This window comes from Ovis canadensis, chromosome 13, assembly GCF_042477335.2.
Source record: "Ovis canadensis isolate MfBH-ARS-UI-01 breed Bighorn chromosome 13, ARS-UI_OviCan_v2, whole genome shotgun sequence".
NCBI lineage: Eukaryota > Metazoa > Chordata > Mammalia > Artiodactyla > Bovidae > Ovis > Ovis canadensis.
This window is the reverse complement of record NC_091257.1, coordinates 51,096,965-51,122,416: the sequence shown is the minus strand read 5'-3', so window position 1 is coordinate 51,122,416 and position 25,452 is coordinate 51,096,965. Positions and strand designations below refer to the sequence as shown.

Sequence of the window (25,452 nt, the reverse complement as noted above, 5' to 3'; positions counted from 1 at the left end):
AGAGTAATTAACTTGAGCATCTCTTTGTTCACATACCTTCGAATGTTATTTTCTTCAACTACTTCAACATTTAAACCATTAATATTAGTTGCAGAAATCTACTGACTATATTTTGTAAATTTTTAGTCTGCATATCACAACTCTGAAAATAATTATTTTATTTTCATTTCCAGGGTGAAATGAATGAATAGAAAAGGGGGGAAAAGCTAACATTTCCAAAGTTTCATGTGAGGATGGAACAAAAATTAAGTTGCTAAGGGAAGTAACATGCCAGTCATGGTTCAAAAACCATGGTTTACACAAAAGAACATTCCACAGAGCTCTGCAAAGCCTTTGAGTGGACTTACAGACACACTGTCTTATACTAACACACTCTGGAAGATACAATGTGATAAGGAGAAACTCGCTGTATGATTCATTTATGTAAAGAAATCTTAGGGTTAGAGGGCAAATATAGCTGAAAAAACAGCCCATGCAGAGATAGAAAAAAATTTTAAAGGCCACAGGGAGACTGGCTGTACGACACTTCCTACATGTGCGTTTCTCAGGGGAGACAGGTCCAGGTGGGGACAGCAAATGACAGACTCTGAGCACACGGGCACAGCTATTGGGGTGCGTGGGTCTCTCCCCAAATGGCAACTCAATAGACTCGCTCGGCCACCCTTTCCAGAATCTCCACACATACACCTGCCCTCACTTACTGTTTCTTCTTTGTGCTCATCATCTAATCACTGTATTTCATTTATCTAGTCTACTGTCTTTCCCACTAGAGTATCAGCTACAGAAATTCCCAGTTGGAGAAGAAAATGGCAACCCACTCCAGTATTCTTGCCTGGGAAATACCATGAACAGAGGAGCCTGGCAGGCTACAGTCCACGGGGTTGCAAAAGAGTTGGGCACAACTTAGCGACAAAACAACAATAAGAAACAGGTAGAATCTTCAGGTTTGAGGGTCAGACTGCCCAATCTCTCCAGGCAAGCTGAGACTTGATCGGCTAGGTCTTTGTTTTGGGTGCACTCCAGCTGATGAGTAAGACAGTTGAACTGGCCCAGTAACCAGTAGAGCTGTTGGGCCTGCTGCTGAAGCCTCTCCTCTTTAAGCTGATAGATGAGATCTACCTGTTCATCCAGCCACACCTCATGGCTTCGAAGGCATTCCAGGTGGCAACTTATGTAGCTGTGAATCTGGGCTTTGACCTCTCGAAAGTTATCTTTAATTTGCTGCTCAGCCCGGAGAACTCCACCAATAGCAAGCTCCAAGTCCCTCCGTGCATCACAACACCTCAAAAGGGGTTCTTTATTAGTGGAGCAGCCACTCTGGTCCTGTGAGGTACTCTTTCTGCACCTTGTTCCTCCTCTCAAGCTAGGCCCCAGTGCACGAGCTGCCCAGCAAGCAGGACACTGCTTTATCCTGGGCCCCCAGAGAGCGCCCCGCCCCTCTTTGAAGCTGACATAACTGCCCTGTGCCAGGCAATCAACACATTTGGGTCTCTCAAGACCATTCAAATTCCTGAGCTCATGCTAGTTCATCAAATAGTGGGTCCTTCTTAGAGAAGAGAGGCTATATCCCATTGCCAGAGCAGAAGTCAGCATCCAGCACCACAGCTGTCCCTCTCAGTGAATGGCTCCTTGGAAGCAATCCTGCCGTCGGTCACCAGGCTCCTTACCTGCCCAGCGCCAATCTCCAGAACTGGATCAACCAGAAGCAGGCCTTGGAGAACAGTCAGACGTCTCCTAGAGCCTGCAGTTTCTTGAATAAAGTCTGGGGCAATCTAAAGGGTTTGGAAAACTGGCTCCACAAGAGTCAGCAACAAGAAGTTTCTGAAAAACCAAGTTACCAAAAGTCTAACAGCTATTCTACTGCCAGTTCTTACTCCATGGAAATCGAAAAGCTTGGAGATCTAGAGCCTCTTGATCAAGATGAGATGGATCTTTCTGACTGGCTGGTAGCGCCCCGGGAATCCCATAAGCTTGAGAAGCCCGAGAATGGCGGCTGTGAAACCACCAGTGAGAAGTTTAAGCTCTTGTTCCAGGTGCTCCAGGCGTCCTACAATGTGAACAATTGGCTTGTCAAGTCCGATTCCTGTACCTGTTGTCAGGGTAACCAGCCCAAAGGTGTGGAGATTGAGAACCTGGGCAGTCTGAAATGCCTGAATGACCACTTGGAAGCCAAGAAACCCTTGTCCACTCCCAGCCTGACTACTGAGGATTGGCTTGTCCAGAACCATCAAGATCCATATAAAGTAGAGGAGGTCTGCAAAGCCAATAAGCCCTGTACAAGTTTTGCAGAGTGTGTGTGTGATGAAAACTGCGAGAAGGAAGCTCTGTGTAAATGGCTTCTGAAGAAAGAAGGAAAGGATAAAAATGGTATGCCTGTGGAACCAAGACCTGGACCTGAGAAACGTAAAGATTCCCTGAACATGTGGCTGTCTCCATCCAGAAGAGAGGCAGCAGAGCAAGCTAAGGCACCCAAGGCAAGGGCTTCTAGAATTGCTGATTCCTTCCAAGTCATAAGGGACACTCCCTTGTCAGAGTGGCTCATGATCCCCTCACACAAAGGATATCCCAAGAAGGAAATGCCTCTTACAGAGGACAGGGCTGGCAAACAAAAGCTTACAGGCCCCTTGGCCACTGCCTGGTGTCCCTTTAACACAGCTGATTGGGTCTTGCCAGGAAAGAAGAAAGGAAATCTTAGCCAGTTATCCTCAGGAGAGGACAAGTGGCTACTTCGAAAGAAGGCCAAGGAAGTATTACTTAATTCGCCCCTACAGGAAGAACACAACTTTCCCCCAGACCGTTATGGCCTTCCAGCAGTTTGTGATCTCTTTGCCTGTATGCAGCTTAAAGTTGATAAAGAAAAGTGATTGTATTGAACTCCTCTACAGATGTGAAGGAATCAAGTACTAGTCAACCAAATTTTCTGCAGATTATCACAAATCCATGAGCTGAGTGACTGTGGCTTGTGAAATCATTGTCTCTGGGTCTGATGTAGTTCCTTTCCTCCCCAATTTCGAACTAGTAAAGAGAAATTAGTTATCAAATTATGAATTACTGTGTAAAAGAAAAAGGCGATTTGTTGATGCTGAGGTGACTCAGGTTCTTTCTTACAGAAGTATTAATTCACCCCTATGCTAGAAAAGCATCTTGGTGGGTAGGTCTTTCTCATAAGCCTCCATGGCTCCTTAGATTGGGTGGTTATTAGAAGTACATTAAAACACTGTAGTTTTAAAAATGAAATAGTTCTATAATCAAAGTGTGTTGATGTATTCTAAAGCTAGTAAAATTACCTTTTGATTGGCAGTCTTTGGATGCTTCCCTTATCGTGGGTTTTCTTCAATTAATGGTGAATTCTTCTATTTAATTAATATACTATTGTATTTTACATCATTAACCTTGCCAGTATAGTGGTTTTTTCTTACCAAAACATATATTGAAAGTCTTGGCAATTTTTGACATTTATCACAAAACATTTTAGCTTAGGTGCCAGATTCTACATTATTTTTCTTCTTTTGAAAGACATTCAGATTTTGCAAGATCTGTCTTTATTTCCTTCTCTAAATGTTATTATGAAAGAACATCTCTTTCAGAAGGGCTCCATATTGCTTGAAGACTATGTTCAGAGTAGTTCTAGCCTCTTCCAAAATATTCTGAAGAACTACAGGCAGCAGAACTCCAGTGCTGACTAATCAAAAAACAAAGTATGTTGGAAATGTACTTGAACTATTCACTATCCTAAGTGTTATTGGTGCATCCTGTGTAAATGAAAGCTGAACTTGACACCTGGTGCTTTTAACTAGGCATAAATTAAACGTCCGCTCACTGCAAGCACAGCATACCTATACCTCTAATAAAAGTATAATGCAGTGACATTTTAGTGAATAGGAAGTTTTGAACACTTGTGCCTTGGGGTGTTTATTGAAGCTTTATGAAAACTATCGATGTTTCCTTAGTATCCTTAAAGTTATGTCCGTGCTTTAAAAAGTTTCTCTGTAGGAAAGAGGTGGTATTTATACCATGTTTTAAAATTCTCTAAAATGAGACATCGTAGCTGCTTTCCACTTTTAAACTATTAAGCCACTCAACTTGCCTGTTATTGGAAATACCTTTAAAGACTGTGATGTGGTCATCTGGAAAGCCCCTTTGGGGAAACATCACGGTCCCAGTGTCACTGCCATACAGCTTCACTAGAGTTCTAACCACAGCTGAAAGGAGCCTATTACTTTTTAGTTCTTCCAGATACCATTTAGAACTTTAAAGGTGGTGAGTAAAAACTTAAGCAGCTTTTCCATTATCTTAGGTTGCAGGAAACTTTGTAGATGAGGTTTAACACGTTGTGTAACCCTAAATTAACATTAATCACTATGCTAATGAGTATGTAAACCATTCTTTTGCATCCATGCATTTTGTATCTCCCTCCATTCATTAAAAGCATAACAGCCAAAAAAAAAAGAAACAGGTAGAACTTGAACCCAAATAAAGTTCCATGTCTTTTCTAAGGAAAAAAAAAAAAAAAGAATTCCCAGTGTCTTAGAATAGTGTTTGCCAGTATACAATAATAGGTGGCTCCCTAATGTTTGTTGAACGAAAGAAATCAATGAGTCAACAGTGGGTCCACTGTTGGATCCTGCTACGATGGATATTTAGTACAGTGGATTTCTGCTACGATTATATTTTGGTTTTGCTTTCTATTTTTAGTCTATTTTATTTTTTATTGGCGTATAGCTGATTTACAACGTTGTGTTAGTTTCAGGTGCAGCAAAGTGACTCAGTTATACATAGATAAATATTCGCTCTTTTTTTATATTCTTTTCCTTCTTGGCCATTACAGAATATGGAGTAGAGTTCTCTGTGCTATACAGCAGGTCCTTATTAGTTATCTATTTTATAGATAGCAGGGTGGGTATCATATGCCTCTGCCCACCCCCTTCCTAGTTTTCCTGCCCACAGGAGGGAGAGTTGCTAGTCCCACTCATCATGATGTGGAAATTATTAGACCAGAGTCGGCAAATTTCCTATCTTCAAATGTCAGCATTTATGCCCAGTGTCCACTGGCACTTCCGGCTCCCCACTCTACACCACCCCGAGGCAAGCAGCCTGCGCAGGTGCCAGGGGCCTGCCTGGTGTGTGTGCACGGTCTGCCTCATGGGCAGGTCAGATGATGCTTGCACTAGTGCACACCTGCCTTCTCACCATCCAAGGGCCTGGCCCTTCTTCCACCTCGAGGGGAAGGCTGGCCCCCTCCTCTGCAGTGACCTCTCTCTCCTCCCTGGGAGAAGCAGCCTGGGCCATGGCCTCAGCCAAGAACACTGGCCTCTTCAACCACTGAGCATGCTTGACATTTTTTCTGATAAGAAAAAAAAAAAACTTTTGAAAGTTTAAAATGTTAAATGTTCACCGTATATCCATCTCCCCGTGTCTCAAAAGGAAAAGCGGAAAATGCCAGGGAAGCACAAACTAACCATTAAACCAAGCCTTTGTGCCCTCATGCCACCTCTTACAGGATATAACAGAACCTGTCATCTTTACCCTCAAATCCTAAACTTTCCAGATTTTATCTCCCTGGACATCTCTCCCATGAAGTCGTTCTGGAGAGATGCTTGCTGATGTACTGAGAATGTCCAATAAAGACATTTGCAACTTACTCTCAAATACTCCAGGAGAGAGAAAGAGGGGAAGGGAAAGGAGAGAGAGAAGAATGAGGATCACAGAAGACAGACATGTGGTATTCACTGTACTGCTCTTTCTACCTCCCTGTATGCTTGAAGTTTTGTGATGAAGTTTCTCTACAAACAAACCAAGTATATTACCCAGCTCCTCAGAACTCTGTCTGTCTCTCTCTCGTTCTCTTTCTCTCTCTCTCTCTGGGACCCTACTTAGTAAATGCCTGACTCTCCAGCTGCTCTGTCCCCACCTCCAACCCTCCTGCCCACTGCTGCCAGCATCCCCTAAGATATTAAATAATCTGGTTACTGCTGGAAAAAAAAAAAAACTATCCAATGACTCAACAGCACGTTCATGATAAAGTTTAAATTCCAAAAAGGATACCAGCCCTCTGTTCTTACCAGTTTCTTTCATTGCAAAGCACCACATGGACTTACTCTAATTTTCTGCACACTCCATTATTTCCTGCCTCTATAAACTTGCTCACTCTAGATCTTCTGCCCACATCAAGCTATGGGTTTAATATATACAATGGAATATTACTCAGCCATTACAAAGAATGAAATAATGCCATTTGTAGCAACACAGACATAGAGATTGTCATACTGAGTGAAGTCAGAGAAAGAGGAATATCGTGACACCCCTTCTATGTGGAATCTAAAAAGAAATTATACAAATGAACTTATTTACAAAACAGAAACAGACTCACAGACTTAGAGCAAAAACTTACGGCTGCCATTGGTGAAGAACGGTGAGAAGGGATAGGTAGCGAGTTTGAGACGGACATGTATACTCTGCTATACTTATAATGGATAACCAACAAGGACCTACTGTACATCACAGGGAACTCTACTCAATGTTATGTGGCAGCCTGGATGGGAGGGGAGTTTGGGGGAGAATGGATGCATGTGTACGTATAGCTGAGTCCCTTTTCTGTTCACCTGAAACTATCACAAAATTGTTAATTGGCTATGCTCCAATATAAAACAAAAAGTTTAAACAATAAAATTTTTTAAAATGCTCCTCACAGTCAAAAAAATATGGGTTTAATCAACTATCCATCATCACACTGCCTAATAATGACCAGTAACAAAAATCACCATACAAGGGACAAGAAAGTCTGAAGTGCACATTTATTCGTTTTCTTAATCAAACCTGCACATGACCATTCAGCAATTCCTTTCAAATTCAGCAGAGGGTGCCATAATTTCACTTTTTAAAAGGAGAATTTAAGTCATATTAACAAAAGCAGCTTTCACAACTTCAGCTCTGTAGCAAACCCTAAAAATTATATTTCTGATAAATTAGAAATTTGAAAATGAAAATAAACATCCAATATTTCTATAATGTGAACGAATGCCTTTTTTTCCCTATTTAAGAAAGAAACCACATGATGATACACCAAAATTCTAAAGGTGTCTACACCCTCTGAACCAACAACTTGACTTATTTGTAGGAATTTATCTAAGAAAATGAACAAGTAGGCAACAATGGATCAATCAATTTACACTGAAGTACACTGGGGGAAAGGTCCACGTTTGCAAGGACAGTATCATCACTGCAGTTATGGCTCCACTCGCAGCATCACCGTGGACCAGACGCTTAACACACAGTGTCCTGACTCCAGTGTATTTGCACCAACACATGGGGCCCCTGCTCCCTTCTACCTCTTCATTCAAACCTTGGCAGTTTCTTTTGCTTTGGGTCTTCTGGTCTATAGATTCCTAAACCAGTTAGTTCCTAATCCATTCTCAGTTCTGGTTTTGCAATTCCAGAATTTTTCCAACAGTTACACACAGCAAACCAAGCAATCGTGTCCACTCAACTGAGACATCACTTCCCAGTTGCTAAAAAGAGAGACCTGCGCTATGTCCAATCCTATGTCTGGGCTGTCTTCAACTGCACTGTGATCTCTTTGGATGAAGAAACTGTGACAATGTCTCCGAAAGATTCTTTTTACTCTGCCCTCAACCACTTGAGAGGGACTTCCCTGTGACTCGGACGGTAAAGCATCTGCCTACAATGCAGGAGACCCAGGTTCGATCCCTGGATTGGGAAGATTCTCTGCAGAAGGAAATGGCAACCCACTCTAGCACTCTTGCCTGGAAAATCTCATGGACGGAGGAGCCTGTTGGGCTACAGTCCATGGGGTCGCAAAGAGTTGGACACGACTGAGCAACTTCACTTCACTTCAACCACTTGAGAACATTTCTAAAACCATTAATTTCACAAAGGAGCCAAGATTTCTAACAGAAAAGTCAGAGGTATACAGATTCTGAAAATCTTGCTAAACTTGTCTGGCAGTTCAAGGGCTGTCTTTCTTGCTTGTCTTGTGGTTCAAGGGTTGTGTTTCTTCGCCCTAACCTCTGAGGATTAAATTGCTATAGACAGGAAAGAGGGGAAAAAACAGGCCCAATAAAATAAAAAGTGACCATCTGGAAAGGAGGAGAAGGGGACGACAGAGGATGAGATGGTTGGATGGCATCACCAACTTAATGGACAAGAGTTTGAGCAAGCTCTGGGAGCTGGTGATGGACAGGGAAGCCTGGCGTACTGGAGTCTATAAGGTCACAAAGAGTCAGACACAACTGAGCAACTGAACTGCGCTGGAAAGCAATGACATTGTTGTAACAGATGTCTCAGGGAGGGAGGGATTACCTAAAAGCATTGGGCATATGTCCTTAAATACTAATTTTGCAAAGCTATTCCCAGGTGGCGCTAGTGGTAAAGAACCTGACTGCCAACGCAGGAGATGGAAGAGATGTGGGTTCAGTCCCTGGGTCAGGAAGATCCCGTGCAGGAGGGCAGGGCAACCCACTCCACTATCCTTATCTGGAGAACCCCATGGACAGAGGAGCCTGGCAGGCTACAGTCCATAGGATGGCGCAGACTCAGACAAAGTCACTTAGCACTCATGCACAGCAACACAACTAACAAATACATCAGTGCTGAACTATCCTGAGTGAATGTCTGATCTTATCCTTTTAAATACTAAGGATTCCTAGATTATAGTTGAACTAGCAAATAAAAAATGAGACTAGAGATAATTATTTAAAACCTATTCAATGGAATTATCCTGGGTGGAGATAATGTGTATTATGCAAAGAACCATGAAAAAGATTTATCTCAGAGTGAAATCTAGGGCAGAATGCACCTGACTGAGTCATTCTGCTGCCTCTTCTTTAGCTGGCTCTCCAGCCACAAGCACAGGAATGGCCAAGGAAAAGCAAGGTCAAGCTTACTGTCTTACGCATCGACGGTGCGTTTAGGCTGGGGACCCATGTCCCACCCCAGCACACGCAATCAGCCCAGGGAGACCTCAGGAAGCCAGCCCGTGGTGTGTGTACACAGGGGAGCCTGTACAAACGTCAGGGGTCCACACTCAAAGCCTCCACAAATCGCTATGTACCGCAGGTTTGAAAACCACTGAATAAGGGTGGGAGACCCAGGGTGGGGTCGGGGGGAGAGGGGAGGATTCCAGCAGGAATCTGCAACCAAACAACAAACATGAACTTGTTGCAACATGGAAACTGGAGAATCTTGAATTTTTAGCACTCGCCCCTTTTATCTGCACATTATGGGGCTCATTCAAACTCAGTGCCAAGAGATTTTGGGGGAAAAAATGTGTAGGAAAGACGTAGGAACTCATTTTTTCTTAATTCTACAAATATATCGTTGAAATGCTTGTTCCTGGTGGCTTTTAACCAGCTAACAAAATTCTGATCCCAGAGCATCCCAACCCAGAGAGAGAATACCAGCATGCTGTCATATCTGTGGGTTAAACAACCAGAAACATTTCTGGGCATAAAACTAAGATGTATCCCAGAAAGTCTGTAGAGAAGCACTGGAAGGAGGAGAGGAGAGGGAATAGACAGTAACAGGACACTCCTGCCCAGGAATGTCACCTCTTTCAGGATGAGTGAAATGTCACTCTGTACAAATTTGGCACTGATAGAAGACCCCAGCCATCAGAATTGAGCCTGACCAAGGTCCAAGGGTATGAGGACTGGGAACAGTGTGGGGAAGAGGGAGCGAATGAAGGACAACATCTGGACAGGGGACAAGAGGGCAGGGGTGGCTCCGGGGCAGGAGGCGGCGGCGAGGGCCCGGGGGGCGGTGGGCAGCTGAAGATGAACCGGGAAGAGACACAGACAATCCAAGGACACCCGCAACTTCTACAGACCTCTGCAGATGCTGCAGCCAGACCACAGGACTGTGGTCCTCCAGACAATTTCTACAACTAACATGCCCACAGCATCCTGAGTTCTAAGTTACCTTTTAAAGAACAGCCTACTAATTCTTAGGATTCTAAGAACTTATTCAACCAGTCCGTCCTAAAGGCAATCAGTCCTGAATATTCATTGGAAGGACTGATGCTGAAGCTGAAACTCCAATACCCTGGCCACCTGACGCGAAGAACTGACTCACTGAAAAAGACCCTAATGCTGGGAAAGATTGAAGGCAGGAGGAGAAGGGGATGACAGAGGATGAGATGGTTGGATGGCTTCACTGACTCAATGGACATGTGTTTGAGTAAACTCAGGAAGTTGGTGATGGACAAGGAGGCCTGCCTCCAGTATTCATGCCTGGAAAATCCCATGGACTGAGGAGCCTGGTGGGCTACAGTTCATGGGGTCGCAAACAGTCGGACACAACTGAGTGACTGAACTGAACTGAAGTACTTATTCAATTCTTATATAATTAAAAACAGAAGGTTTAACACTACGGCCATCTTTCGAAACTTCACAATTCCATCATCAGTTTCAAGGGCTATTTAATCAATCTTTTTATTTAATACATTTATGTTTAAGTATCTGATTTTCCTCTCCAAGAAATCAAAGATTTCTTAAGAAATATAAATTCTATTCCACAATGCCTGGCACAGAGAAACTCATTAAATGTATGCTGATGGCTAAGACTCCATGCTTCCAATGTAGGGGACCCAGGTTTGATCCCTGGTCAGGGAACTAGATCCCTCATGGCACAACAAAGGTCAAAGATCCTGACTGCTGTAACTAAGACCTAGCACAGCCAAATAAATAAATGTTTTTTTTAATATATGCTGAGTGAATAAATGAGCAAGTACACACATGCCCGAAGGTTACCGGGCGACCAAACCTGGTTAAGGTGAGGACTGGAGGTTTTCCGAGGCATGTCAGCCTGACCAACTGCAAGGACACAGATTGTTCTCAAGAAACTGCATACATTTCAAAATGTTCCACAATCCCGTAGAAGGTTCTAGGCTCCACAGATGGACTATAGCCCAAAAATACCCACAGTAGATTAAGAACTAAGTGACTCCCCTAGAAGTCACCTCCATAATGTTAAAAAAAAGTGAAGTCAGTGAAGTCACTCAGTTGTGTCCGACTCTTTGCGACCCCATGGACTGTGTAGCCCACCAGCCTCCTTGGTCCATGGGATTTTCCAGGCACGAATACTGGAGTGTGTTGCCATTTCCTTCTCCAGGGGATCTTCCCAACCCAGGGATCGAACCCCAGTCTCCTGCATTGTAGGCAGACACTTTACCATCTGAGCCACCAGGGATGAAAAAGCAGCAAATTCAGTTCAATGTTTCATGTCATGGCACAGGTTAGAAATATTGTTCTGGGGCCCGGATGTCTGCTTTTGGGGAAACAGATCAACTATGCTCTCCTTATATCCTATAATTATGATCAGGAAACTGAAATACAAAGTATTAGGGAAGATATTACATAAAGAATTCATACAAAACACCCAAAGAAAATCTGCTCAGATTTTTTAATAAGCTTGTTTCTGTAAACAAACTTTCTTATACTGGGTTCTGAGCTCGTTGATGAAGCACAGATAAGCTCTTCATATTTCAGATACAGCCTCAACAACAATAAACTTTGCTCACACAAGGTAATACATTTAAAATCAAATCCACAAAGTGAGAACCATCTACACACAGAAAAACTAATTCTTCCTATACTCAAACTCTTGACAAAACCTTTCTTTGGGTCTACTGACACTGAAGTATGAAACAGTGAAATTGGCATACTGATTCCATTTCTTTGCATAAAGACAAGAAAAGGGGATGGGGAAAGATTGAGGGCCAGAAGTAAACTTTAAGACAGCTAGGATGTTGTTAGATTCACTATTTTTAACAATATCACTTAATAAAGAATTCAGATTTATAGCAAACTTTTATATAAAAGCTTCTCTGTGGATAAAAATAATAACTTGAAACAAAGTTTTTTTCAAAACAACTTTATATTTTTGATCAATGCCATTATACTATCAGTGAACAAACTTGTGAATGTTTCTACAGCATCTTATATGCTTTGACTTGTTCACTGATCATTAAGAATATTTCAAGTCCCGCAGTGTGCTGGTAGTATGTACAAATGATGTTCTTCCAACTGTGTGTCTCCAAGAGTTCTATGGGGTTCTATTAGTAAATCTTCATTCATAACTTGTGTTGATTTATCTTGAAATTTCTTGTGATTTCATACTCTTCTACATAAATGTTGTTTCCATAAGTCTACTAAAAATATTACCCAGAAGTAAAATGTTTTTTAAATTTTCTTTTCTTCACTAGTTTCTGACAGAGTATTCAAAGTTTCCTTGACAGGCAGCAAATTAAGCAATTCAGAGTTCTATAAAAATAGTGGATTTCAGTCTTAGTAACGAATTGTGTAACTAGCTTCATAATTCAACCTAAAGGTTATACTGAGCTCAAAAAAGAATTCTGCTTATTTTGCCTTTCCAAACGTTTGAAAAATTACTAGTCTAGGACGCATAGGATGAATGCTGTGTTTTAAGATACCAGAGCAAAAAAAAAAAAAGATACCAGAGCAGTCTGCTTAGTACCACTGCTTCATGCAACAACCTTCCATGCAAAGAGGTGTTTAGGTTGAGAAAGAGAAGGATTACCAAGGTATGTATGCAAGGTCAAATGTGAGATGATCTTTTATTACGTTATTTAATTAATGTCAAAGTCTTAGCCTTCTATATTTATCTTGTTTATTATTTCAGGCGTAACTTCAAAAGTTTTTCATGAGGATGGGAAAACAAATATCCTAATATAAATCATTTACAATATGAGGACTTTAAGGGATTTTCAGTATTTACAGTTTCCAAATGTCAATTTTTCAAAATATTTCTAGCTTATCTAAGAATTTTAAAATAGTCTCACAGTAAGCAAAATACAAAGAGATAAAATTTTCATTTATTAAAATTCTCAGAAAGTAGTAAACTATACAATTACATTCATATGTAATCAAGATAGAGAAAATTACTTTCATAAAGCTTGAAAGCTAAAGGTCCCTTTAATGAAATTCAATTAGGTTCAATTATCTGTTTTGAGAAATAAACATTACTTTTAAAAAAAAAAGTCATAAAATTCCATCAAAATTAGTCTTTGGCTAATTGTCAATTTCAAAAGTCAAGCACAAATAAACGTAACAATTATAAAAACTAACAAAGAACAGTTTATGCTCTACCTAACAATTAATTCCAAACAATGATAATAAGAAAAAAAACTAGAAAACATGGATAAACATTTTTTTAAATCTATCTGAAGGCTAAAAAGAAAACAAACACACCTTGCAAAGTGGGAAGTCCCACTTTGGCCAAGATCCTGGAGAAAAGGGATCTTGAGATGTACCCTTAAAGAGTACATAAACTGAGATGTACACAGCACTGCTTTCTCCCAATTCGTAAGAAGTGCAGATAAAGAGGTTAAGAAGATAAGGAGAAGACAATTGTTTAAAAAAAAAAAAAAGAATTAGGACTTCCTTGATAGTCCAATGGTTAAGACTCTGCACTTTCAATTGAGAGGGTGCAGGTTTGATCCCTGGTTGGGACTAAAATCCCACAGGTTGCACAGTGGGGGCTTAAAAAATAAGCTAAAAAAATTTTTTTTAACTATTAAAAAAAAAAACACACAGATTTAAAAGGAGCCTCAGTCAGTGTGACTGGACTGGGAAGACAAAAATTGTAACTTCAAGAACTAGTAGGGCAACTAGAACTTGAGGGGCCAGAATTCCAGTGAGAAGAAAAGCACAAAGAAATAAATCGAGCAGTCTGAGCTGCCTTTCTTCTCAAAGCACTCACTGGTTCATTAGCAAACCAAGCCACAGGGATGAGAAGTTAATAGAATTCAGGAACTGAGAAGCTGAGCAGAGACAGTCTATCTCATCTGACAAAAACTGGAGTTTGGAGCCCCACCAGGCAGAGGAGAATTACTAAATCCCATCAGCTCTCTTCAAGAAAATTAGAGATACCAAGGGAACATTTCATGCAAAGATGGGCTCGAAAAAAGGACAGAAATGGTATGGACCTAACAGAAGCAGAAGATATTAAGAAGAGGTGGCAAGAATACATGGAAGAACTGTACAAAAAAGATCTTCACAACCCAGATAGTCATGATGATGTGATCACTAATCTAGAACCAGACATCTTGGAATGTGAAGTCAAGTGGGCCTTAGGAAGCATCACTACGAACAAAGCTAGTGGAGGTGTTGGAATTCCAATTGAGCTGTTTCAAATCCTGAGAGATGATGCTGTGAAAGTGCTGCACTCAATATGCCAGCAAATTTGGAAAACTCAGCAGTGGCCACAGGACTGGAAAAGGGCAGTTTTCATTCCAATCTCAAAGAAAGGCAATGCCAAAGAATGCTCAAACTACCACACAATTGCACTCATCTCACATGCTAGTAAAGTAATGCTCAAAATTCTCCAAGCCAGGCTTCAGCAATACGTGAACCGTGAACTCCCTGATGTTCAAGCTAGTTTTAGAAAAGGCAGAGGAACCAGAGATCAAATTGCCAACATCCGCTGGATCATGGAAAAAGTAAGAGAGTTCCAGAAAAACATCTATTTCTGCTTTATTGACTATGCCAAAGCCTTTGACTGTGTGGATCACAATAAACTGCGGAAAATTTGAAAGAGATGGGAATGCCAGACCACCTGACCTGCCTCTTGAGAAATCTGTATGCAGGTCAGGAAGCAACAGTTAGAACTGGACATGGAACAGACTGGTTCCAAATAGGAAAAGGAGTACGTCAAGGCTGTATATTTTCACCCTGCTTATTTAACTTATATGCAGAGTACATCATAAGAAACGCTGGATTGGAAGAAACACAAGCTGGAATCAAGATTGCCAGGAGAAATATCAATAACCTCAGATATGCAGATGACACCACCCTTATGGCAGAAAGTGAAGAGGAACTAAAAAGCCTCTTGATGAAAGTGAAAGAGGAGAGTGAAAAAGTTGGCTTAAAGCTCAACATTCAGAAAACGAAGATCATGGCATCTGGTCCCATCACTTAATGGGAAATAGATGGGGAAACAGTAGAAACAGTGTCAGACTTTATTTTTTTGGGCTCCAAAATCACTGCAGATGGTGACTGCAGCCATGAAATTAAAAGACACTTACTCCTTGGAAGAAAAGTTATGATCAATCTAGATAGCATATTCAAAAGCAGAGACATTACTTTGCCGACTAAGGTCCATCTAGTCAAGGCTATGGTTTTTCCTGTGGTCATGTATGGATGTGAGAGTTGGACTGTGAAGAAGGCTGAGAACCGAAGAATTGATGCTTTTGAACTGTGGTGTTGGAGAAGACTCTTGAGAGTCCCTTGGACTGCAAGGAGATCCAACCAGTCCATTCTGAAGGAGATCAACCCTGGGATTTCTTTGGAGGGAATGATGCTAAAGCTGAAACTCCAGTACTTTGGCCACCTCATGAGAAGAGTTGACTCATTGGAAAAAAACTCTGACGCTGGGAGGGATTGGGGGCAGGAGGAGAAGGGGACAACCGAGGATGAGCTGGCTGGGTGGCATCACGGACTCGATGAACGTGAGTCTGGGTGAACTCCGGGAGATGGTGATGGACAGGGAGGCCTGGCGTGCTGCGATTCATGGGGTCACAAAGAGTCGGACACGACTGAGCGACTGAACTGAACTGAACTGACCAGCTTTCAGTGGGACCCCAACAGACTACAACACTGCAGTTTTCTAAGATGTCCAATATTCAACCAAAAATTACCAGACATATCAAGAGACAGAGCCAACAGAAAAAGACAACAGAAATAAATTAACTGGTAACTCAGACACTGGAGAACATTATTAATCACAGACATGAACATTATAATCACAGTTAGTTTGTACTGAAGAAAATGTAAGCCATGAAACAAGAATTTCACCAGCACCAGTAAGACTCCCCAGTGAATCAGCAGTACAGCCAGGGCAAACAATCACTAGACTTTTCAGTCATTCAAACCTGGACTCAAATCCAAGCTCTGCCACCTACCAGCATTCTTTTCCTCCTAAACAGAAATAACAATGTCTTCCTCAAAGTGTGAAATGTAACTAAATGCTATTCACAATGCCTGACATATAATAGTCAGCGAACGTTAAGTCATGTATCATGGTCAATAAATGGTCCATCAGAATTACCTGTAAGCTCCAAGTAAGCTTCTTGCACACTTGCCTCTCAAGGTCGCAGAAAATAGGACACCACTATCAACTCCTAACAAAAGTATCTTTCAAAGATGAAAAGAATTATGTTTTATTTTTGTTTTGTTTTAAATCAGCCATAAGATATTCTAGAACTACCAATGTTCCTCAGAAAAAAAAATTTTATCAACAGTTAAAAGAAGTATTTATGAATTCATACTGACTCCTTCCCCCTAAAGATCTGACGTACCTTACAGAAATGCAATAAACAAGGAGGCAGGCTTTTGTTTGCGGATAGGGGCTTTGTTTTTGTTTTCCAATGAGAAAAAGGCAGATAGGTTATGTTGGGGGGAGGGGTGGATGCAAAAGTTTCCAGGTAAGGCATTTATAATCATGTGCTAACACTTACAGAGCCAGGCTCAAGTGGCTCAGTGGTAAAGAATTCACCTGCCAATGCAGGAGACACAGGTTCAATCCCTGGGTCGGCAAGATCCCCTGGAAGAGAAAATGCCAACCCACTCCAGTAACCTTGCCTGGAAGAATCCCATGGACAAAGGAGCCTGGAGGGCTAGAGCTCATGGCATTCATTCCAGTTTCTGAATATTCATTGGAAGGACTGATGCTGAAGCTGAAACTCCTATACTTTGGCCACTTGATGGGAAGAACTGGCTCACTGGAAAAGACCCTGATGCTGGGAAAGACTGAAAGCAGGAGAAGGGGATGACAGAGGGTGAGATGGTTGGATGGCATCACCGACTTGATGGACATGAGTTTGAGCAAGCTCTGGGAGCTGGTGATGGACAGGGAGGCCTGGCGTGCTGCAGTCTGTGGGGTCGCAAAAAGTCAGGAACGACTGAACTGAACTGGACACGACTGAGCACACACTTAGACTTAGGCTGACATTTACAGTAGGAAATAAAAACACGCTCCTGCAGATCCTAGCAATGCTGAATACACAGCTATGATTTCATGTGACCCACGACCCTCTGAGGCAGGTTACACCTCACTTCACCCTTCCTGTCCCAGATCCACACAACAGGATGCAGAAGACCCCGGTCTAGAACTTCACGTTCTTTCCACTCCATCAGGCAAGCAGAGCCAGAGATAGAGATGGTGCAGTCCCCACTCTGAGGGCAGGCTGTGTATTAGGGGAGAGAGTCCTACATGAAGCAGAAAAGTAAAACAGAGGCTGTGGAAATACCAGGTTACTGCTGCAATGAACAGCTAAGGGGGCAAAGAAAGGGCCTACATCAGACAAGGAAAACACTCGGGGCTCAACCCTGCAGAGGAAACTGCTCCTCAAATGCAACACCCTGTCTTAGTCTCCAGTTTACTCTTACTCTTTAAAATATATCAACTCCAAAGTGTTCAATTCCACTGAACTCTGTTCTTTAACACCAGGAACCAGTGAAAAGTCACAGTCCTTATTCAAGGTCAACACCACCTCCATTCTTCCTCTGACCTTCAAGTATACGTCTCCACAGCACAGCTCTCCCCATCAGGTGACCCTTGAGTGTGAGCCATGGGCATAAGAAGCCTCCAGTGACTGACATGGAACATCTTCCAACTGGCGAGGTGGTAACGTCTGCTCATGTGATAACCACAAGCTGCCAGACTCCTACAGACTAGCTCTCTCTATATATACATACATATTTATAATTTTTGACTGAACTAGTGAATTAGGGTGAAACAGCACAGCTCAGTAAAAGGCACAATGCAACACACGAGGTGTCCACCATCACAAGTCCTAAACGAGGCACATTTAAAAACTGCCACCCATGTTTTATGCTACCATTTCAGTTCCATAAATAATACTGAGTACAATGGCCTTTGGCATTTCAGAATCCAGTGATATTTTTGGATCTGGTGAAAACCACCGACCTTCACAGAAAGCTGCACCTAATCCAGGCAGACCGTGGAGCCAGAAGACTCTGTCCATGTGCCCAGTCAAGGACTCCTGCTGCAGAAGCTTGACAAGCCTAACACTCCCCAGTATCACACGTGAGAAGAGGTGCCTTCAGGCTGCTACTCATCTGTGTGTCTAAGCACCTGATCACATTTCAGCCGGATGCAGTTACAAAACACTGTTAAGGAAAACTGAAATTCCTTGGTGGTAGCATAATCAAATTGCTTTGTACCTAAACACAATGAAAAGGCCACCAGGAGCTCTAGAAATTTAAGGAATTAGGTATTTGATGTGATGGGAGGATGGGGGTTACAGGTACTGAGGCTGTGCTTTGCAAAGCTCTCCAAATAAATATTAAGAAAACAGCAACTGTTCATATCAAACAGTGGGGGCGGGGGGGATGATAGCACACTTCACCACTGTCAGCGGGATCTTGAAGTACTCCAATGCTACATTTTTCCATCAATGTTTACGACTATGAAAGACTGGATTAGCTCATGAGACATACATGGAAAGCCTTTAAAATCAACACTGTGGTATTTCTGAAGCAGGACCCAGGTAGTCAGGAGAGCAGGGGAGGGATCCTGGAGCTGACCCTGCTGCAGGCAGGAGGGGAGCGGGCAACGGGAGGGGAGAGCGAGATGAGAAGACCACTGGCTTAGACTTCCAGGAGCTGCAGCTGAGAGCATAAGGAAGCTCCTGTCATTGACCAAGCACCCTCAGAATCCCCTGAAATCCTTCATAATCCAGGCCTGACTCCAGGGCTTCCTGCATCGCCCAATTTCAGCAAGAATCCTTCTCAGCCAGTTTAACCAGAACATTTCACCCTCGGTATCTGGTCGGGCACAGCTCCCTCCACCCCCCAGGTAAGGGCCATCACCCTGGCCTGCCTTCAACAGGAATCCTCTTAGATTGGTTTGGACAGAATCCTCAGTCCCTCCCCTGCTCTCCCCTTTCAGTAAATCTCCGCACAAGGATGTCCATCCTGACCCCTGACTTTGGACATAAACTCCTATTCGCTCAAGCTGTCTGTGTACTTGAGTCCAGTCTCCCCACTCCACCACGCCCCTGACTCCAACACCCCACCACAGTGGTCCCTCCACTCATCGCAATGGCCTCTATTGAATAAAGTCAACCTTACTTTCACAGGTGTCATAAGTAATTTTTTAACAGTTCAAACAGGAGCAAGGCAAAACATCTAATGGATGTGGGAAACTTCATCATGACTCAGGGGCTGGAATTGTCAGGAGAGTGTACCTACCTAGGTATGTGACTTATAATTAACATATATTTGATCTTCCTCCTCTACCTGGCTCCCCTACCAGGCTCCTAAAACCTCTGATATTTCTTAACTGATAAGAGCAATAATAGTATTTTCTGTTACTGATAACAAACTCCTTTCAACCACACCTGAGCTTGTGTGAATAAGGTGACTCTGGGGAAGCCCATGGACAGAGGAGCCTGGTGGGCTACAGTCTACGGGTCACCAACAGTGACACAACGAAGTGATTAACACATACACACCTAAGGATGGGGTGCTGGCCAAGCAACCAACCTCGACTGGAGAGCTGGAACATTGAGTCCCACCCTGACCTCCAGGCTTCCCTGGTGACTCAACTGGTAAAGAATCCACCTGCAAATGTGGGAGACCTGGATTCAATCCCTGGGCTGGAAAGGCCCCCTGGAGAGGAAACAGCTACCCACTCCAGTATTCTGGCCTGGAGAATTCCATGGACTGTATAGTCCATGGGGTCACAAAGATCAGACACAAGTGAGTGACTTTCACTTTCTTCCTTTGACTTCCAGGGAAGGGGGAGGGGCTGGAGACTGAGTTCAATCACCAATGGCCAGAGAAATTAATCAACCATATCTGTGTAACAAGGCCTCTATAAAACCCCAGGACTGAGTTCAGAGGGCTTCTATAGAAGCTCAGACGATAAAGAATCTGCTTGCAATGCAAGAGACCTGGGTTCGATCCCTGAGATCCCCTGGAGAAGGAAATGGCAACCCACTTCAGTATTCTTGCCTGGAGAATTCCATGGATGGAGGAGCCTAGCAGGCTACAGTGCATGGGGTCGCAAAGTCGGAGATGACTGAACGACTAACACACACACGCTGAGTTCAGAGAACTAGTTGGCTGGTGAACGGGTGTTGGTGCAGGGTACATGGCACCTGGAGAAGGAATGCAAACTCAGCCCATTCCCCCATGCCCTCCCCCTGCATCTCTCCCATCTGGCTATTCCCAGGCTGCATCTTTTTCTAATAAACAGGTGATCTAGTGAGCCACTCTAGCAAAGTAACTGAATCCAAGAAGGGGGTCGTGGGACCCTCCAATGTATTCCTGGGGAGTCAGGAGCGCAGGTGCGGCCTGGATTTGTGGTTGGCGTGGGGGAAAAGGGGGACAGTCTTGTGAGATTGACCTGGCACTGCCTCCAGGAAGACAATGTCAAAAGTTAATTATAACACCCAGCTGGTGCTACAGAACAGACCACATATTGGGTGGAGAAGTGGTCTTATCGTGAGACACTGAGAGGAGAGGACAGGCAACAGGCAGCGGCTCTTCCTCTGCCAGGTAACTGTCCCCAGTCACGCAGGTGTTCTAACACACCTGGGAGTCAGGTGGGGAGGGATGTGGTTTGCCCTCCAGGGAGGCAGTTCCACAGAGCTCCGAGCCCCAGACTCTCTCCACTCCAGAGGCATCCATCCCCAGAAAAGGAGGATTGAGTGAAGAAGCCCCAGCCTAACAGAGACCGGGACTAAGAGCAGCAACTGAGCCGGGGGACTCTGGATCCCAGTCTGGTCAGTAACAGAGGACATCCATGCGGGGAACCTCCGCTCAGGCCTGAACCCAACCACCAGAGCCTAAGGACGGCCCCAAAGGCAGACGAGCGGCTCAGCATTTAATTCTACCTTCCCGGTGTCTGCCTGGACCACGGAGTTAGAGTGGAGACAGGCGAGACAGACACCAATCCTGGCCTCAGAGAATTTCTGAGTATTACAGAAATGCCAGGAGAGTCTGCGGAGCCCCAGCACGAATCCCCGCCGGCTCCGACAGCTTGAGCAAACATATGGGAGTGGGAAGCAGGAGACACGCTAAGGAAACTGTTTATTACAGTTGGGAGAAAATACAAGGTAAGTGTTGGAATGGAAGTGGGAGCTACGATCAGCGAAGAAGGATCCTGAACGCCAGCCCAAGGAGTAATGGGGGGAGGGAGCGAAGGACGGCAAGGACGTGCCCAGAGCTGAGTCTAAAGAGTGAATTCACTGGCACCATCGCAGATGCAAAGGGGACGGAGTTTCAGGGAAAAGGCATCAATCATCTCCAAAGGCTGTCTATACTCAGAGAAAGAAAAACACTGCTTAGAAGACACCCGCCATCATCCCAGTTTTATTAGATGGAGGGTGGAGGTAGGAAGGCAGGTTTCAAGGGCAGAACCCGGCAAAGATACATCTGCAAATAGTGATGGTCAGAAAGGAAGAAACAAGTACCGCTCATGCCCTGTGAACACGCCCTGAGGAAACAGCAGTGCTAAGCACACACAGCCCTTTGAAAAGTCAGGTGCGAAAAGAGGAGACTTTCCCAAGTTCCCATAGACGCACTGGGTTTCTACACAGGCAGACCTGAGCCAAGAAATTCAAGATGCAAAAAGTAACCCTGGGTAAGTGATAAAACATGGGAGAGCCGAAAGGGACAGGACTGCGAGCCCAATTCACATCAAGATGCTTTTACACCTAAAAAGATTAACTCTACTTAGAATCTTTTTCTTATAGTTTCACAGTGTAAAATTCCTGTAAGTTTCTCAACCACCAAGAAATAGATTCCATTGTTCAACCACCAAGAAATAGATTCCATAGCTTTAATTTGATCGAGTCAATTAATATATTTTAATACAAATTGTGCTTTTTTATTTTTTTTAGTGAAAGGTTATGAGCATAGTAAGTGGAGTAGGAAGAAGAGATGGGTTTTCAAATTTTCCAGACCTACGTTTTTAGCCTATGTATTTTTAGCCTTCAACACAAGAACCTCATGACCTGAAAATTTCGAAGTATGAGTGCTTCTGTGTTAACTGATTTGTCAGACACATCTGATCTTCACAACAAGCCTCTGAGTTTTAAGGGTCAACAACTGGCCCACGTTGAAAGGAAGAGGTTGGGCAGGACCTGAATCTGAGTCTGACTCTAAGATAACCCTTCACTGACCCAAACCACAAGGCCTGTCTCCATCCCCTGATTCCCTGAGCTTCACGTCCTTGGAGTATTTTCTCCAAAGCTTTGCTGTGAAGTAAAGCAGGTGTCCCATGGACAGCACTCGGCACACGCACCCAGCCCATCATCCCACAGCTCTGACATCCCGAGACCCACGTGTGTCCTCCTCACAGCCCTGAGGACGGCCTGCCTCATTGTGTCTCACATGTCTGCTTCTCCTAGTCAGGAAGCCAGTCTCTGTGTCCTAGTTTCTAGGGTGTCCAGCATGTAGTCAAGAGCTCAAGAACTGGGTCTTGTTTCAGTTAATTCTGACCAACAGGCAACCCAAGTGCTCCCTGCACTCAGGCTGCCTTCTGGGTAAAATCTGCATCACAGGGAACCTAATCAGATATGTTATCACGATACACTGTCTGGGGGAGCCAGCGGACTACAGCAAGCTGGCCATTTCTACACAGCAAGGCTCACTGGCGCACAGTCCCCTTCATTTACCCAGTGTGCACACCATGCAGGGGTTAAAATGGCAGAGCTGAGTAGCTGCCAACAGAGCCACGGAGCATGTGAAGCATCAAACAATTACTAGCTGGCCCTCCAGGAAATCTTTGCTGAGCTCTGCATGGACTCAATCACTCAGTGAGTCAACTAATGTGAGAAGATTTCCTACAAGGCAGTCCCTGCCTTTCAGTGCCGAGTATACAGTGGGGAATGGAAGACGTGGCCCGTGTATTCATGGAGCTGCTAGTCGGAGGCAGGAGACAGATGGGCTCTGGGTTAGACATGTACAACTGGCCTCCTGTTTCCATTTCCTGAGACAAGAGATAGGTGGGCTCCAGGGAAGGGATTTACAATCAGCCTCCTGTTTGTCCTCCAGAAACGGAAGTACAACAGAAACAGGGCCTTGTCTCTTATAAACACCTTTGGATAATAGTCACGGCAGGAACAGAGGGGGGCAAAACCCTATTTGAGCAAAGGATTAAGGGATCTCTGTCCGCCCCGCTTCTTGGGACAAGAGACACTACACACACCGAAAGGCTCCTTGGGGATCTAAAGTCCAGGGGCAACACCAGGCCATAGGAGTCTTGCTCCTCCCAGAAGCCTTCACTTCGAGATCCATCTTGGCTGAGGGGTGGATGAGCACCCAGAGGAGGGTCCTGAGACAAATTAGCATGGGAGGGGGAGGGCAAAGCAATATGACTGGCCTAAGAGATGACAAAGGCCCAGAAAACAGCCACCTTATAAAGGATTTAAACTCCCAAAGATGCAACTCTGAGTTCTGCTGTACTTTTCAATAAACATTTTTTTTAAGTATTCGCTTTACCTTCTGCCTGTTCACCAGGATTCTTTCTGTAAAAGCAGGCAAGGAGGACTAGGGGCCCAGGATCCAGTCGCTGGCCTCTGAGGTCCAGTGGTTAAGACTTTCGGTCTGGGAACTAAGGTCTTGCTCCCCACTACTGTTCACTGCAAGCTGCCACTTACTGTTGTGTGCATCCAAAATCAAGTCCAGCAAGCAATAAAGACAAACCACACAAAAGGAGCCAAATATATAAATGAGCAATAAACAAACTACTCAATGCAGGTCAAAATTCAGTTTCCAGGGCTCTGCACGACATGAATATCTTCCAGCTTTTTTTTTTTTTTTTCAGATTTACTTAATGTTTTCTTAATTTGGGGGAGAGTATAGTTGCTTTACAATGTTGCATTAGTTTCTACTATACAGCAAAGTAGATCAGCTATAGATATATCCCCTCTTTTTCGGACTTCCTTCCCATTTAGGTTATCACAGAGCACTGAGTCGAGTTTATTCTGCTATACCATAGGTCATCTATTTTATATCTAGTATCAATGGTGTATATATGTCAATCCCAATCTTCCAATTCATCCCACCACCACCTCCCCCCGTCCTATTTTCTTAGCTGTTCAGTAGGAAATGAAAGTTTATTGTAGAAGATGTATGAAAATACCAAACGATCACAAGTTAAGCACGGCTCTGAGGAAGCAGCTGGACTGGAATTTATTAGATATGAGCAGCTGTACTGCTTGGGCTACTGGTTTTGAGGAGGAGAGAGCTGTTTTGAAGATGAAAGTTCTTTGAAATAAGCAGGTGTTACTTTTCCTTGAATGACACAAACAAACAGCAAGGATGGGACTGCCCCCAACCATCTGCTTTTGGATGTTTTAGTACAACAGTAAGCAAAACAGCTGGCAGGCTCCAGAGAACCAGATTCACAATAATTAAAGGTAGAAATGCTCTGCTTTGTCATGGATGGCAACTGGGGTGCTTTAATTAAAATATTAATCTATAGCCAATATTTTGTAATAACTGTAAATGAAAAGTAGCCTTTAAGCATTGTATAAGATTTGTTTTAATTTTTTAAAACATTATGCTGAGCAGAAGCAGCCAGTCACAAAAAGACTGTATATTGTATTGTATTATCTACATGAAACTAGAAAAGATACATGTAGTATAAAGACACAGAAAGCAGTTGAGTAGCTGCCAGAGCTGGGGTTGGGGGGACTCACTGGGAAAGGACTTTGTAGAGTGATGAAATATCCTGTCTTGACCGGTGGTAAAAATTTGTCAGAATTCACAGAGAGAGTCACTTGAAATCTGCATTTTATGATAGATAAACAACAGAAATAAAAAATAATATCCCGATGAAGCTGATTTAGGAAAAAAGCTCCTGTTGCGAGGGGAAGTGATGAACACTCATTATAAACAATGTAAACAATAAGGAAAAGTACAAAAGGAGAAAAATAACATCATCCTAAACACAGGATGCTACTGGGCTTCCCTGGTGGTCCAGTCGCTAAGACTGCGTTCTCAACACAGGGGGCCCTGGTCTGATCCCTGGTCAGGGAACTAGATCCCATGTGCCACAACTAAGAGTTGTTAGCATGCCACAGCCTAAAAGATGCCACATGCCACACTGAAGATCGAAGATCCCATGTACTGCAACTAAGATCCGGAAAGTAGGATGCCATTAATGCACAAATGAAAACATAAAACACTGAAAAAAAAAAATCAGAAAAGGAAATGGCAATCCATTCCAGTATTCTTGCCTGGGAAGTCCACTGGACAGACGAGCCTGGTGGACTACAGTCCATGGGGTTGCAAAAGAGTCAGATGCAACTTAGCCACTAAACAATTCAGAAAGGCCAAAAGTGCTCACAATTTCTAAGCAGGGTAGACTCAAGCAGAGCTGCCAGGTGCAGCCTGTCCTGTTGGGAAGAACAGAGACATCTGTGGACAGACAGTGGTC

The 25,452-nt window shown here is 43.5% G+C and overlaps 1 protein-coding gene and 1 pseudogene across 2 annotated transcripts in view; one reads left to right on the top strand and one right to left on the bottom strand.

Annotated features, from left to right (window-relative positions):
- Positions 1-25,452, bottom strand: part of MPP7 (MAGUK p55 scaffold protein 7) — a 230,689-nt gene that overhangs the window by 180,154 nt on the left and 25,083 nt on the right. The gene's annotated exons all lie outside the window — the stretch shown is intronic.
- Positions 1,141-3,049, top strand: LOC138416844 (nuclear receptor coactivator 4 pseudogene; annotated as a pseudogene).